Source organism: Diadema antillarum, unplaced genomic scaffold (genome assembly GCF_040938485.1).
Source record: "Diadema antillarum isolate AM-2024a unplaced genomic scaffold, OU_Dant_1.0 seq00000775_RagTag, whole genome shotgun sequence".
NCBI lineage: Eukaryota > Metazoa > Echinodermata > Echinoidea > Diadematoida > Diadematidae > Diadema > Diadema antillarum.
The window spans coordinates 1,004,560-1,009,916 of NW_027271664.1; the positions used below are offsets into that span (position 1 = coordinate 1,004,560).

At 41.1% G+C, this 5,357-nt stretch overlaps 1 pseudogene; it reads left to right on the forward strand.

The window, feature by feature from the left end:
* Positions 1-868: 868 nt before the first annotated feature.
* LOC139738935 (uncharacterized) lies at positions 869-1,545 on the forward strand (annotated as a pseudogene).
* Positions 1,546-5,357: the final 3,812 nt, after the last annotated feature.

Consider the following 5,357-nt stretch of genomic DNA (forward strand, 5'->3'; position numbering starts at 1 on the left):
ACCAATTTTGTCTTTCCTAGGCACTTCCTAAGTTTCTGACTTTAACTCTTCATGTGCCACGTTCGCATGTCCGGCTCAGTCGACGGCGTGCCAACTTCGCATATTCTGCTCAACAAACAAAGCCGACAAAACCGATCGATAAATCGCTAATCCCGCGGTACAATCAAACCGTTTCTCGCCCTTTTGTTCCTCTCACATACGGCTTGCATTCTATTTGGTGATTGACTATCAAGTGGTGTTCCCAACTAGATTTGCGTGTACATTCTAAGTTTCTGTCACTATTTTATGTGCAAAAATCATGCCTTTACAGTAATGTAGCAACTGGTAATGCAAAAGAAATATTGAAATAGAATTGTCATACATTGTATATATGGAAGCAAAGTTTTGCATTCCTCTTTGATTGTGCTCACTATAATGACCAGCTTAATAGAAATTTGTGGAAGTTACACAAATTGGAAAAACAGGAATTCTTACTCAAAGCATTACCATACCCTCGTGTCTCAGAATAACGTGGCACACAGGGGTTTTTCACCATGGCACATAAAGAGTTAATAGGAAGAAACTTAAGGGGGTTTCACACCAAGCTTTGCGTAGAGTAGCGTAGAGTTGCGTAGAGTTGCGTAGCGACTACGCCGAAATCGGCTGCGTAGTAGCGCGTAGATATGCAGCGTGTTTCGCGTATAGCGGGCGTAGAGTTGCTTACACATACGTAGGTTGAGCGTAGAGACCGCGTAGAGTTGCTCACAGTTGCGTAAAGTTGCGTTCCGCGGGCGTATTCATAAAATAATGAGACTGCAGAGCTACTTCACCAGAGCTTTGTGCTTCTCAGTTCACTCTTGTCTGCTGTTCGAACAGGTAGCTAAACGTCATGGGGAGGTTGAATCCATTGCTAGTGTCTACAATTCTTCACCATTTGGATGCCCTAGAGACAGTATTCACAGAATGCGAACGTTTTCAACGAGAAAAGGAAAGAAAACGGGCTGTTGCAAGAATAAGAAGAAGGGTGTGGGTCAAGCCTTGGATCCAGCGTCGACCCCTCCACGGGCAGTATGAACAACTGATGAAAGAACTGCATGCCGAAGATGTTTCTTCATTTACCAATTTCATGCGGATGGAGCCACAGGTATTCAATGAACTCCTGACACGAATTGCACCGAGAATCACAAAACAGGATACCAACTTCAGACATTCTTTGGAACCTGGTTTGAAACTTGCCATAACTTTGAGGTTTCTAGCCACTGGCAATAGCTACAAGACCCTACAATATGGATTTCGAGTTGCTCATAATACTATTTGTGAGTTTATCCCCCAAGTGTGCCAGGCAATAATTAAAGAATTATCTGATGAAGTTCTCATGTGCCCAGATACCCCAGAGGGATGGAAACAAGTGGCTGAAGATTTCTACAACCATTGGAACTTTCCTCACTGCGTTGGAGCAATAGATGGCAAACATGTTGCCATTAAGAAACCTGCAAAGACCGGAAGTTTGTTCTACAACTACAAAGGTTTTTTCTCCATTGTCCTGCTGGCAATTGTAGACGCTAACTACAGGTTCATGTATGTGGACATTGGACAGACAGGTTCTGGCTCTGATGCTGGGGTGTTCAATCAGAGCCCTTTCAAGACAGCCATTGAGAGCGGGAAGCTGAACCTGCCTGCAGCAGACCCTCTGCCCCATGATGACCAGCCACTTGAATACTTCCTTGTTGGAGACGACGCTTTTGCGCTGAGGACTTGGCTGATGAAGCCTCTGCCACTTCGCAACATGACTCACCAGCAGCGAGTCTACAACTACAGGCTTTCACGAGCCAGACGGGTTGTAGAGAATGCGTTTGGTCTGCTGGCAGCAAGGTTCCGCTGCCTTCTGGTCACTTTGCCTCTAACTCCAGAGAGAGTCATCAAGATTACCCATGCATGCTGTGTCCTGCACAACTTTCTTCTGTTCAGAAACCCTACAGCTGATGTAGCTACACTTGATCAAGAGGACCAGCAGCACAACCATGAAGTAATTCCTGGTTCATGGAGACAGGATGCCCATCTGCCAGACATGGAACAACTGTATCGTGGCAACACAAGCAGAGCAGCAAAGGAGCAAAGGAACTACCTCGTGGAGTATTTCAACTCGCCAGTAGGCAGTGTACCATGGCAAGATGAGATCCTGATAATCAATAATTAGATCAGTGTGACTGAATGACATTGCAGTAGCTTCCTCTACCTTTGATATCGAAGCCACAATTTGGAGACAATATGACTTTACCGACCTTGTTTGATGTGTACGTGCTATTTCATCTGAAAGTAGTTGTTGCATTTCCGTTAAAGCACACTTCCTTCATTGTGAATAAATGCAAAAGGACTGAATTTAGTTTGTTTCGACTTTACTTTGTAGCAAACTCTGCTACTTACAGAGAATCTTGCAAGTTATATTATTATTTCCCTTTTTCTTGAAGTACATGTGAAAAAGTAACAGCATGCAAAGGGGTCCGTTTGATTGTAAACAGTTTCATGATAACTGAAGCAAGATATATAATGGAACAGAAAAGGAGGAAATGAACTACCTCGTCGAGTCTTTCAACTCGCTCGTAGGCAGTGTGCCATTACACGATGACATGTGCTGATTATAAATAATTACGTTACGATGACTGAACATTCCTCTACCTTGGGCATCGAAGCCACCATAACATTTTGGAAACAATATGTATTTTAGCAACCTTGTTTGATGCGCCATTTTATTTGAAAATTTACAGAGAAGTTGTTGCATTTCAGTCAAAGCTCACTCCACATTTATAAAGCACAATCATTGTGAATAAATGCAAACGGATCGAATTCAGTTGTTCAAAGACAATAATTTGTACAAACAAGCTGTGCTACTTACAGAGAATCTTACAAGTTATATGAATATTTCGCTTTGCTTGAAATACATACTGATAACAATAGCAGCATGCAAAGGGGTTTCGTTTGATTGTAGTCAGTTTCGTTATTACTGAAGCAATAATTTCTCTATAGAAGAGCGGCAAAGGAGTAAAGAAACAACCTCGTGGAGTATTTCAACTCGATCGCGTGTAGGCAGTGTGCAATGGCTAGATGAGATACTGATCATCAATAATTATATCATTGTGACTGAATGACATTCCTCTTTCTTGGACATCGACGCCACAATAACATTTGGGAGACAATACGTCTTCACCGACCTTGTTTGATTCGATACTTCATTGAAAAATTTACAAAGTAGTCATTGCAGTTCTGTTGAAGTGTGTAGATTTGTATCACTATGAATTAATACATGTGGATCGAATTCAGTTCGTTTAAGAGACAAAATTTATTAAGAAGCAAACAAACTGTGCAGGTTACAGAGAACCTTACAAGTTATACAAGTATTTCAGTTTTTCTTGAAGAAATGATAACTACACAACAACAGCATACAAAGGGGTTCCGTTTGATTGTGGTCAGTTTCATTCTTATACGGAAACAAGAATTTTCTCATGATAGTCATGTAGGAAGAAATTGTCATTGATAAATGTGTCATGATTTTATTTTTGCGGTCGTGCAGATGCTGACTCTTCGAAATCCTATATATAGTGTATCTTAAAAGTCCACGCGTTGAATATTTTTAATTTTTTGTTGGGGGAGGGGGGAGGAGAGAAATATGAAATTCATCTCAAAACTACAAACTAGAGTAGTCATTTCTGTATTCGTGCGTTGCTCAAACTATTACATATCTGACATGTCTGATGTGGTGCCACGGTTGATTTAATAAAAGGCTGACATAAAAGCCTGTCTTGCAGACTGCACAATGTTTTGCAAAAATGTGTTTGATTCTAATTCCAGACCATTTCGACTTTGAGACTTGTATATTTGGTCTTTTAAAGACAAAAAATTGGTGTTTGATTACTCTTTACTCTGAAAATGTCAACAAAAGAGATTCCCTTCAACAAATAACCATACCAATCAACTTTATGGCGTCCGAGAAGAGTAACATTAACGTCAATCAGAATTTATGTGACCTTAAACAACAATAGTTTTACACAACTTTAACTTGATAATTAGCCTTATGATCACTATAATCTTATACGAACAACAGCATAAAACAAGCATAAATCCTTGTTTATACACTCTGAAATGTAATTTGTAAAGTTACATGACAAGTACAACTGACATGACTGTATCTTGATCATCAAGTAGGCCTACTGATTACCACGGTACCAACAAACAACAGAAAACAAGAATGAAAACCCTGCTAACACTTTAAAATGTGAACTGTAAACTTACAGGAGGAGAGCAACTTCAAATACAAACTTGAACACGAAATAATGATTACCATGGAGACCACAGTCCCAAACTTACATGTAAATCCTGATGAAGTCTAAAACGCGGTGTAGTTCTAAATGCCTATACTTTAAAATCAAAGAGATCAAAAATGAAAACAAAAAATCTAAGAAATGAAAAAAATAAAAAGTCAAGATCAACCGTCTGTAACACTTGCCAGACACAGTTTAATCCTGGCAGCTTGTGAACACAACAGTTATTCGCTATCGGTCTCTTCCTGAGTGTTGTTCTCACTGGACGCGTTCATCAGGGGATCTGGACACTGGAAGGTAAACATCTGTGAGGCAGTATCATAGCTGCTGGTACTAGCACCCGGGTCAGAGTAGGACAAGGGCTTTTTGGCAGGTCCAGCGGATGATGAGCTTCGCTCTTGAGGCGGAGACCATACAGGGAGATTATGATGGGCCTGAAAGTCTTGCGATGTCGTCTGCTGGCCATGCGGCTGTTGACTCTGTGACGAACTGTATCGATGACCTCGGAACGGGTGGCCCTGTGGCGAGATGTCTTGGTGGCCCAGTGACTGACCATGGTAAATCGAAGGCTCAAAAAATTGTTGATTCCGAAAGGGTTGTGCAGGAGACAGGAAAGGTTGTGGATGGGACTGGAAAGTTTGTATTGGAGGTCGGAATTGTGGAGGAGCCTTGGAGGGCTGTGCAAGAGGCTGAAATGGCTGCTGGGCTTGTTGTGATTCTCGGTTCTTCTGGATTTGCTGTCTTCTGTATTGATGAAGCTGTTTTGTCGCATCGATATAATATTCATTCCATGTCTCCTCATCCATCTTGCTTGTTTCATGAAACACCAGTTCTGCAAACATCCTTTGACTCTCGAAACCCTTTTCCGCATTCATAGCTTCAATAATGGCAGCCCTGGTGGAACTGACCTGTTTTGACAGCTAAAAAGACATACAAATAGAAATAATGAGTGAAATACAGACAAAATCTGTCCTCTCTTAATTTTTCTCTTTTGCTCACGCATTTCCCATTTCTGTGTATTTTTCTGATCATTATTTCTGTCTTCCTCCTTCTATTGGCCTT